Source organism: Sus scrofa, chromosome 13, assembly GCF_054392235.1.
Source record: "Sus scrofa isolate SSC_HxYL_T2T_F1_AM1 chromosome 13, Sscrofa_HxYL_maternal_Yorkshire_Landrace_v2.0, whole genome shotgun sequence".
Classification (NCBI taxonomy): Eukaryota; Metazoa; Chordata; class Mammalia; order Artiodactyla; family Suidae; genus Sus; species Sus scrofa.
The window spans coordinates 115571154-115583347 of NC_139395.1; the positions used below are offsets into that span (position 1 = coordinate 115571154).

The 12194-nt window shown below is 38.9% G+C and overlaps 1 protein-coding gene and 1 pseudogene across 3 annotated transcripts in view; both read left to right on the forward strand.

The window, feature by feature from the left end:
• LOC146397570 (uncharacterized) overlaps positions 1–12194 on the forward strand; it is an 83515-nt gene that overhangs the window by 13358 nt on the left and 57963 nt on the right. The window lies entirely within an intron of this gene.
• On the forward strand, positions 6392–7014 carry LOC100623012 (cofilin-1 pseudogene; annotated as a pseudogene).

The following is a 12194-nucleotide window of genomic DNA, read 5'->3' on the forward strand; positions in this document are numbered from 1 at the left end:
ACTGCTCATGATTGTGTAAATCACTTCTCTAGTAAAATTGAAGATGCACATATCCTGTAAATCAGTGGTTCCACTCTTAGGTGTCTTCCCTGGGGAATCTTGCACATGTGCACAAGAAGGTGTGTATGAGAATGTTTATGACAGCTTTTTCTAACTGAGAAGCATCTAAAACAAACCAATATTCACAAATGGGGAGGTTGATAAATACATACAGCATATTTTAGGAAGAATCTCATATAGTAGCTAAAATGGATGGATTAGAGCTGTATTTCTCAGCTTGCATAAATTTCAAAAATATATTGATCAAAGAAAGCAAGTTCTAGAAAGATACTATTTATGAATATGTTTTACAAATGTGAAAATATAGTTATATATTGTTTGTAAATATACATGAACTGTAAATATATATACTGTATATGTAGATATACAGTATATATTGTAAACATATGTGCTTGTGTATAAATGTGTATAACCAAAGCACGGAGTGATTACCTCTAGTGAGAGGTAAGGGTACAAGAGGCTAGAGTATCACAGGGCTTCACTGAATCTTCAGTGATTTATTTCTTAAATAATAACTTGACTGAAATACACACACACACACAAGTAAAACAATGCCAAGTAGTAGAAAAAAAGTGTGAATGAATTGCTGTATAACATAAGAAAGGGAAAACCTCATGAAATGTAACTCAAAATTAAGATGCAATAAAAGATTTATAAATGCATTTATATATAAATTTTTTTTAAAAAACATTTCTTAAGGAAAAGCTATAAGCAAAGTTAAAAAAAAAAAAAACAACTTGGAGAAAACATTTGTAGTGTCTGTCATTAGAGGGCTAATATTCCCCCTAATATTTCATTATGAACATTTCCAAAAGTATAGTGAATTTCTCTACAAAGTGTAGGTTTCATAGAGAATGCATACCACCTAGATTCTCTCATCAGCATTTTACTGTACTTGCCTTACCAGGTTTATAATTTATCTCTATCCACCCATCAGTCCATATTACTTTTTGGGTACATCTCAAAGTAAATTGCAAATATCAGTATAATAATGCATGTGTATCATTAACCAGAATTCAATATTTGTTTACAGGTGTTTCTTCTAATGTTATATTTAAATACAATGACATGCACAAATCTTAATTGTACTTTCATTGTTTTTTGACAAATGCATCTACCTGTGTGACTTGAACCTCTACCCAGAAGGTTAATATTAGTAGTATATAAAGAGCTGCTAAAAATTTAGAGAAAAATACTAACCGTGCAATAGAAAAATGAGTACAAGACATGAACAATTTCACAGAAAAAGGAATACAAATATCCCCTAAACATATGAAAAGATGGTCAGCCTTCCCATCATAAGAGAAACATTTAACAGTGAACAATCTGAAAAGGAAATTAAGAAAACAATTCCATTCATAAGAGCATCAAAAAGAATAAAAATAATTGGGAATTAAGCAAGTTTGAAAACTAAAAAACATCACATAAAGAAATGAAAGAAGATGTAAATAAATGGGTAGGCATCTTGTGTTCATGGAATGAAAGACCTAATATGTTAAGATGTCAGTTCTACTCAAAGTGATCTACAGATTCAATGCAGTCCCTATCAGAATCCTAATATTTTTTTACAAAAATAGAAAAATCCATCTTAAAATATATATGGACTCTCAAGGACCCCAAATAACCAACACGATCTTGAGAAAGAAGAACAAAGTTGTCGGCTTTTCACTTCCTGATTTCTAAACATATAACAAAGCTACAGTAATTAAAACTGTGAAACTGGCATAAAGACAAACATGTAGAGCAAGGGAATAGAATAGAGAGCCTAGAAATAACCCCTCATATGTATGGTCAAATGATTTTTAACAAGGGTGCCAATACCACTCACGGTGAAAGGACAGTTTTTTCAACAAATGGCTCTAGGAAAACTGGATATCCATTTCCAAAAGAATGAAGCTGGATCCTTATCCAACATCACATATAGAAGTTAACTCAAAATGGATTGAAGACCTATACATAAAGGCTAAAACTATAAAATTCTCAGATGAAAATGGAGGAAGATCTTCATGACATCAGATTTGGCAATAATTTCTTGGATATGCTACCCACAGCATAAGGAACAAAAGAGAAAATAGACAAGTTGGACTTCGTTAAAATTAAAAACTTGTAAGTGCCAAAGGACACTATCAATAGAGTTAAAAAAGGCAGCTCACAGAATGAGAAAAAAATATTTGCAAATCATATACCTGATAAGGGTTGATATCCAGAATATATTTTAAAAAACTTCTAAAGCTCCAATTCAAAAATGGGAAAAAGGACTTGAAATGACAATTCTCCAAAGAAGATATACAAATGACCAGTAAACATGTAAGAAGATGTTCAATACCACTAATAATTACGGGAATGTAGATCAAAGCCACAATGAAATGCCACTTCAGACCCATTAGAATTATCAAAAGAGATTATTATCAAAAAACAGAAAGCAGGTGTTGGCAAAAAATGTGGAAAAATTGGATCTTTTGGGCATTGCTGTTGAGAATGTAAAGTCATGCAGCTACTGTGAAAAAGAAATATAGCAGTTCCTCAAAAATTAAACATAGAATTATATATGATCCAATAATTCCATTTCTGGGTATATATACAAAAGAATTGAAAGCAGAGATATGAACAGATATTTGTAAACTAATGTTCATAGTAGCCTAATTCACAATAGCCAAGAGGTGGCAACAACCACATGTCTATCAGAGGATGAATAAATAAATAAAATGGGGTATATACATAGTACAGAATATTATTGAGCCTTAAAAAGGAATGAAATTCTAATGCATACTGCAGTGTGGATGATCCTTGAAGATATACATTAAGTGACAAATCCAGACACAAATGTACAAATACTGTATGAATCTGCTTGAATACTCAGATACATGGAGACAGAAAGTAGGACAGTGGTTACCGAGGGATGAGGGGAAGGAGGAGTGGGGAGTTTTTATTTAATAGGTATAGATTTTCAGTTTAGGGTGATGGAAGTTTTGTAGAAGGACAGTGGCAGTGGTTGCATAACAGTGTGAACATACATACTTAATGCCACTGAATTATATGCTTAAAAGTGATTTAAAAAGGGAGTTCCTGGAGTTCTCTTTGTGGCCCAGTAGGTTAAGAACCCGAACAGTATCCATGAGGATGCAGCTTCAATCCCTGGCTTCACCCAGTGAGTTAAGGATCTAGGATTGCTACAAGCTGCAGCAAAGGTTGCAGATGTGGCCCTGATCTGGCATTGCCTTGGCTGTGGTGTAGGCTGACCCCCAGCTCTGGGAACTTCCATATGCCGAATGTGCGGCCATAAAGGAAAAAAAGGGGCGGGGGGTGTTCCTGTGGTGCAGTGGGTTAAGGATCCCACATTGTCTCTGCGGCTGCTTAGGTTTGATCCCTGGCCCAGTGTAATGGGTTAAGGATCTGGCGTTGCCACAGCTGTGGTGCAGTTTGCAGCTGTGGCTCAGATTCACTTCCTGGATCCCTCACCCAGGAATTTTCATATGCTGAGGATGTGGCCATTAAAAAAAAAAAATAGTGGTTTAAAAAGCAAAACTTAGGTATATTTTACCATGATGAAAAATGTCTTGAAACATAAAAAAAAATTTTTTTAAATAGAAGTGCTAATTAAAACTACACAGAGATGCCATTGCTCACCTATCAGATTGACAAAAACCCAAAGGTTTGACACTGGGAGGCTGTGAGGAAACAGGCCTTCTCATTGTTAGTGGCAAGGCAAAGAAATGCAGCATAACCACTGTGGTGGGGAGTGTGGCAACGTCTAGGAAAACTGCATGAGCATTTACCCTTTGACCCAACATCTATTCCCTTCTAGGAATGTCTCCTGAAGATATACTTGCAAAAATATGAAATTGTTATAACATAAATTATTATAATAGGCATAAAGCTACTTATGGTGGCATTATTTGCTGAACTTAAAACAAAACAGAACAAAACAGGGAGTTCCCGTCGTGGCGCAGTGGTTAATGAATCCGACTAGGAACCATGAGGTTGCGGGTTCAATCCCTGGCCTTGCTCAGCGGGTTAACGATCCGGCGTTGCCATGAGCTGTGGTGTAGGTTGCAGACGCTGCTTGGATCCTGCGTTGCTGTGGCTCTGGCGTAGGCCGGTGGCTACAGCTCCGATTCGACCCCTAGTCTGGGAACCTCCATATGCCGCGGGAGTGGCCCAAGAAATGGCAAAAAAAAAAAAAAAAAAAAAACCAGAACAAAACAAAATCTGGAAACGTTCAGGGATAGGGAGCTGGTTTAGTAAACTTTGGGGCATCCAAGCAATAGAGAACTACTCAACTGTAAAAAGAATGTGGAAGATCTTTATATATTGGTATATGGAACTATCGCTAGGCCAGTGTTACATGAAATAAAGCAAGATGCAGGACAGTGTTTATGTTGTGTTACCTTTTGTGGGAAATGGTGGTAAAATAAACATATTTGTTTATATTCTTTACAAAGTAACAATAAAATGACTCATTAAAAACTAATAAAAACAGTTTCCCAAATTGGCAAAGAGGGTGCAGGATGAAGGAGCAAGGACAGAGAAGAAGTTCTGTGGGTACATTTTTTGGCTTTGGAACCATGTAAGTGGTTTATATAATTTGAAAATGGGGAAAACAAATCCCTAAAATTGGAAATAAATGGAAACAAATGAACCTAATCTTTATATATCAGTTTGGTCCATGTCTGCATAAAGAAAATAGTTCCATATTTAAAAATACAGGATATCCTTTGTGGCATATAGTCTAACGAAAAAAAAACCCACAAAGAAATCTTATGCTGTGTTCTTGTTACAGTAATAGTGACATGATGTAGAGGACAAATGTAAGTATTTGTGTTAATGCTATTAGAAACTTAGATTTTCACAGTAGGAGAAAAGAGATAAAGTGTAAAATTTGTCTTTTTTTTTTTTTTTTTTTTTTTCCAGGGCTGCACCTAAATATGGAGGTTCCCAGGCTAGGGATCCAGTGGGAGCTGTAGCTGCTGGCCTACGCCGCAGCCACAGCAATGCCAGATCCAAGCCGCATCTGCAGCCTACACCACAGCTCACGGCAACACTGGATTCTTAACCCATTGAGTGAGGCCAGGGATCGAACCTGCGTCCTCATAAGATACTGCTGAGCCACGACAGCAACTCCAGTATAAAATTTGAAAAGTTAAGTAAAGACAGAATAATGACTGCAGTGGATTGAAACATCAAATATGTATAAATCTGTGTTCATGATGATGTTTTAAAAACACACCGGTTACCATTGGAGGTTGCTAGATAACTGTCACAATTCTGAACACTGATGAATAAAGGGGGAAAACATCAAGGATCCTACCTTTCCCATATAAATAAAATAATTAATGAGGAAAAGTCATTTTTGTAGATGAATTCCAGCTAATGAATAAAGAAGCAGTGATAGAATAGCCCATCACCATTTTGTAACTTCTAAAGAAATAAAGGCTGTCTAGGAAACTATTACCTAAGGCTAACAAAACTATCAGGTAAAATGTTGATAGGGAACTTTAAAATGGAGAAAATTGGCCAAAATTGGAGAAAATTAGCAACAATAAAACTAGAACACCTGGTAATGTGTGCCTTATGGCAAAATGTAACTTGAAGCACGCAACACCATTAGTGAAGTGTTCTTGGATAAAATCTAATCAGGCTTATAGATCTAACTTCTATTTTATAGGAAATATAGGGGATAGAGGAACAATTAAGAAGCAGTGATAGGAGGAAAATCAATAGCCTAAAATAATGTTATGAGTAACAATCTCAGAATGAAAAGAAATGAGTTAAAATTTCAATTCCACACCTGGAAAGACGAGTTCCCTTTGTGGCTTAGCAGAAAATGAACCCAACAAGTATCATTGAGGATGCAGATTCAATCCCTGGCCTCGTTTAGTGGGTTAAGCATCCAGTGTTGCCATGAGCTGTGGTGTAGGCCAACAGGGGCAGCTCCGACTCCACCCCTAGCCTGGGGACTTCCATATGCCTCAGGTTCGGTCCTGAAAAGCAAAAAAACCAAAAAATCCTGTAAAGAGAACAGTAAAATAAATGAAAAGAAAGCAGGGAGAAGGAAAAAAAAAAAAAAAAAAAAGATTAAAAGCAGACGTTAATTATTAGAATAGGAAAAATAAAGGTATTAGTAAATTAATCTTTGGGGAAAATAACCTGAGTAGTTCTTTGGAAAAAAAAAAAAATAGATAAACTACCAGCTCACCTAATCATGAAAAGAAAAAGGGAAAAAATATACAAAACAAGAAATGACAAGGGAGTTGGATCCCTGCAGCAGCTGAAGCGGCTCTTTTCTGGCTCTCCTTACTATCTCCTTTTCGCTTCTGGAAATATGGCCTCTGGTATGGCTGTCTCTGACGGGGTCATCAAAGTGTTTAATGACATGAAGGTGCGTTAAGTCCTCGACACCAAAGGAGGTGAAGAAGCGCAAGAAGGCGGTGCTCTTCTGCCTGAGCGAGGACAAGAACATCCTGGAGGGCAAGGAGATCCTCGTGGGTGACATGGGCCAGACTGTAGACGACCCTATGCCACCTTTGTCAAGATGCTGCTGGACAAGGACTGCCGCTACGCCCTCTATGACGTGACCCACGAGACCAAGGAGAGCCAGAAGGAGGACCTGGTGTTCATCTTGTGGGCCCCTGAGTGTGCACCCCTGAAGAGCAAAATGATCTACGCCAGCTCCAAGGATGCCATCAAGAAGAAGCTGACAGGGATCAAGCATGAATTACAAGCGAACTGCTACGAGCAGGTCAAGGACCGCCGCACCCTGGCAGAGAAGCCGGGGGGCAGCGCCGTCATCTCCCTGGAGAGCAAGCCTTTGTGAGCCCCCTCCAGCCCCCTGCCTGGAGCATCTGGCAGCCCCAGACCTGCCCACGGGGGTTGCAGGCTGCCCCCTTCCTGCCAAACCAGAGGGGCTGGGGGGATCCCAGCAGGGGGAGGGCAATCCCTTTACCCCAGTTGCCAAACAGCACCCCCCCAAAGTGGACCTTCCCCCTCCTACCGCCACCCCTGACGGTTCTGGCCTTTCCAAACCGTTTTTGATCTTCTGATTCCTCTTGGGTTGAAACAGATCAAGTTCCCCCCAGGCACCACTGTTAGGGGGAGCGGCCTGTATTTTTTTTAACGACACCCCAGTTCCTGACCAACTTCTAACCGCAATAGTGACTCTGTGCTTATCTGTTTAGTTCTGTGTATAAATGGAATGATGTGGAGACGACCCCTTCATGCGCCACCTGGTTCCCCTCCCCCTTTCCCCTGTTCATAGCCACTCATGGAAGCAGAACCAGTAAGGGACCTTCAATTAAAAAAGAAAAAGACACAACAATAAAAAAAAAAAAAAAAGGGAGATGTAAGCATTGAAACAGAAGAAAATATTAAACATTTAAGAGACTACTTTGCACAACTTCATGCAAATGCATTTGAAAATCTGGTTGAAATAACTAATTCTCTAGGAAGAGAAAAATTTCCAAAATTGTCCCTGGTAGGGATAAATTTTAAACAAACCAATTTTCATAGAAGAAATAGAAAACTATCTAAATATCCTTCTATCTAAAACTAGTTGAATAAATGATAGTACACCTAAATAATGGAATACTGTGTAGCAAAGATTTCTATGTACTGATCTGGAGTGTTTTCAAGGAATATTTTGTTAAATGAAAAAAGCAAGCTATAAAAGAGTGTAGCTCTTTAATATAAACATTGTTGTATGAAATTGTTATATTAAAGGATATAGCCCTTTAATATAAGCACTGCTGTTTGGAGAGAGTAGAAAGAAGACTACATATATATTTGCTTATTGTTAAAAAAAGACATATAAGAAGGCTAAGGCAGAGGCTAACAATAATGTTGAAAGTGAAATACAACTTCTCTGAGCTTATCTCTTTATGTAATTTTAGAACCATGTAAATATTTTGCATATTAAACCAGCAAAAATTTAAAAAAGCAAACCCTAATGTTGAACACAGCCTCAAACTAACCTAACAAAAGTATGAAATTGTTACCATGGCCACTTAGAAAAAAGAATTAATTCACCTGATTTTTGAGCACAGCACTTCCTTTTTATATATATATATATATATATATATATATATTTTTTTTTTTTTTTTTTTTTTTTTTTGGTCCTTTTGCCTTTTCTAGGGCCGCTTCTGTGGCATATGGAGGTTTCCAGGCCAGGGGTCGAATCGGAGCTGTAGCCACCAGCCTACACCAGAGCCACAGCAACTCGGGATCCGAGCCACGTCTGCAACCTACATAATAGCTCATGGCAACACTGGATCCTTAACCCACTGAACAAGGCCAGGAATCGAACCCCCAACCTCATGGTTCCTAGTTGGATTCGTTAACCACTGAGCCATGACAGGAACTCCTTAATAGAATATATTTTAAGTACACAAAGAATTTCAAAGAAATACTAATCTTAGGATTTTTTGTTTGTTTGTTTGTTTTGGACCACGCTCTCAGCATATGCAAGTTCCCAGGCTAGCTGTCGAATTGGAGCTATAGCTGCCAGCCTGGGCCACAGACATAGCAATGCAGAATCCAAGCCACGTCTGCAACCTACACAGCAACACCGGATCCTTAACCCACTGAGGGAAGCCAGGATCAAACCCAAGTCCTCATGGATTCTAGTCGGGTTCATTACTGCTGAGCTACAATGGAAATTCCAGTGTTTTTTTTGTTTTTGTTTTTGTTTTAAATATAATGATATCAGTGAAAAAATTCTGAAAATGTTTTATATGTATTTAGGTTAGAGAAAATTGTTGGAAACCAGTTTTTTTCTCACTATAAGATAAGGTTAAGAAGAATCCTGTTTTTTAAAAACCTGATTTGCAGAGTTCCCGTTGTGGCTCAGTGGTTAACAAATCAGACTAGAAACCATGAGGTTGCGGGTTTGATCCCTGGCCTTGCTCAATGGGTTAAGGACCCAGCATTGCTGTGAGCTGTGGTGTAGGTTGCAGACTCAGCTTGGATCCTGCGTTGCTGTGGCTCTGGTGTAGGCCAGCAGCTACAGCTCCGATTCGACCCCTAGCCTAGGAACCTCCATATGCCGCAGGAGCGGCCCAAGAAAATAGCAAAAAAGGCAAAAAACAAAAACAAAAAACTTGATTTGCATCGGAGGTATCAGTATTAACTCATGGTTTAATATTTTCTAGCTCTGAAAATTTTATTTTCTAGGCTCCTAAAGAAGCCTAGAAGCAATAACACTACAATAACATTGGTCATACCTAGTATGCAGATACTGATTTCTAAATATTGTTCTACAGTGAAAGAAACTTAGTTTCTTTGGAAAAATGGCTGATTCCAAGTAAGTCTGGGATATGGATAGTGCACAGTGAGTTGGAGACATCTTATGCACAAAAGGAAAGAAGTGCTCACAGTTAATGGGTATATAGAGGATATAGGAGCTAGCTTAAAATTGCTCCCCCTGGCCAAGCTTGTGATAAGTTGGCCATCAAAAAGAGTAATGATGGTAATAGCTATGTTATCTTGAGGTAGAAAAGAACTTATGAGTCCATAGCAGCTCAAAAAAATGTATTTAGTTGATCATAAAACTACCATATGATCCAGCAACTCCACTCCTGGCCATATATGTGAAAAAAACAATACTAGTTCAAAAAGATACATGCACCCTAATGTTCATAGCAGCATTGTTTACAGTTACCAAGACATGGAAGCAACCGAAGTGTCCATCAGCAGATAAACGGATAAAGAAGCTGAGGTGTGCGTGTCTGTGTGTGTGTGTACATACACAATGAAATACTACTCAGCCATAAAAACAAAGTTTTGCTACTTGCAGCAACATGGATGGACTTGGAGGGCATTGTAATAAGTGAAATAAGTCAGATAGAGAAAGACAAATACCATACGATATCACTTATATGTAGAATCTAAGAAAAACAACAAACTGGAGTTCTGCTCAGCGGAAACGAATCTGAGCAGTAACCTTTAGGATTCAGATTCAATCCCTGGCCCCACTCAGTGGGTTAAGGATCTGGCTTTGCCATGAGCTGTGGTGTAGGTCACAGAGGTGGCTTGGATCCCAAGTTGCTATGGCTGTGGTGTAGGTCAGCGGCTACAGCTTCGATTCCACCCCTAGCCTGGGAACCTCCATATGCCACTGGTGTGGCCCTAAAAAGACAGGAAAAAAAAAAAAAAAGAAAGAAAGAAAGAAAAGAGAAAAAAAAAAAGAAATTCAACAAACTAGTGAATATGACAAAAAAGAAGCAGACTTACAGATGCAGAGAACAAACTAGTGGTTACCAGTGGGGAGAGGGAAGCAGGAGGGGCAATATAGGGGTAGGGGAGTGAGAGGAACAAACTATTTAGGTATAAAATAAGCTACAAGGATATATTGAACAGTATGGGAAATACAGTCAATAGTTGATAATTATAAATGGCTTATAACCTCTAAAGTTTGTAAATTGCTATATTGTACACCTGTAACATATAATATTGTCCAGCACCTATATTAATAAAACCAAAAAGAATAATAATGGTAATGGTCATATTACTTTGAGTCAGAAAAGAACCCATGAGTTCATAAAAACTCGAAGGTGCCGGTGGAGATGAGCTTTTTCTCTCGAAGGCTACTAGTTAATAAATGTAAAAAGAAAATAGAAGCGGACTAAGAATTTGGGGTTATCACTACAGTGGCTCTGTTTAAAGCTGTAGTGTAGGTTCAACCCCTGGCCCTGGAACTTCCACCTGACATGGGCATGGCCAAAGAAGGAAACAAAACAAAAGAACATCAATAGAAAAATCACCGTTTTGCCACCAATATTGTAATAACTTGGGTAAGAATCATCAATTTGGAAGCTAAAATTATTGGGTAAGAGATTTTTAGGAATTATTGAGCAATAGAATATACACACATCATCATATATCACCCCACAATTACTTATTAATTACAGTAGAGTGCACACACGCACCCACTGGAAGGTGTTGAGATTAGTATCCTGATCTCTATAAACCTTCAGTGGGCCAGAAATGGGAGGAGCTCTTTTATGAGATCTTCAGCAGTAATCCTCATTGTAAGAAGAGAATTTCATTTGCCTTTGGGTATGTTACTCCTACCTCTGGAGACCCAGTGTTGTTCTTGAGGGAAACAGGCTATCGGAGTAAAGATGTTGAGAAGCTAAACCAGGGGTTTTATTTGTAATGTAAATCCAGTTTGTCTTTCTGCAGGGTGATGTTTTAGCAAAATCAAGACCCTGCAGAATTCAATTTCCCGCAGGAGAAAGGATTATTTTCCATTTTTGGATTTAGCCTGTGGTCTATCTGGACATGTGTATGTGTTCTTCTTTGTGGAGTAAGGCAGAGAATCAGGAGCAGAAGCCCTAAAGCTGCAGGAGAGAGATGCACATCTGATCTCCCTCTGGGATTCAGCACAGAATGGATTGTGGATACACCCACTGGGATTCCATGACCCAGATTGTGCTGATACTGGCTGCTCTCGGGTTGTAATTGTCCTAAAGGGTGAGAAGGGGTGGAGCTCAGCAGCCTCAGGGTTTAGTGTGGGGATTCTTTTGAAGGGAAACAATTCCACTGGCGGTCATCCACTCTCTGAGTAAACGGAATGTGTCCCCTTTACTCATTGGCTGTCTCCCCCCTTGTAATAGGTCCACAATTATAAATTACTGGAATGTAAAACTTGAGGATGGAGGAGGGGCAGGAACTAGAGAGGAAGGAGAACTTCTGTCCTGGCTTGGGTCCTTGTTGAAAGTCTGGTGTGTACCTTGAGGCATCAAGATAGTCGGAAGCCTAACAGGGAGGCAGTCTAGTCAGGGTCGCTAATGGGGTGGCATCTCTGAGAAGTCACTTCTAAGAACAGCAGGAAATGACTGCCTATGCTCAACTTCCTGACAGCCTGTCTCAGCTATGCTGGGGGGTTAAGGGAAGGACCTGCTGAGCTAGGAGGACAGTGGTATAGAGCAAAGCACTGCCTCTCCCCTGGGGCCGAAGGGGAGATAGCAGGGATATTGCCGGTTAGCAAAGATACAAACATGTTTTCCAAAGTCAACAGGCACAAACTCTATGTGCCTATTAATTAATGGATATGTACCCATTACTCATTTGTTGTCTTTCTCATAATAGGTCCACGGTCTGCTATCAATAATTCTGAAATCCCAATGATTTTGAAAAAG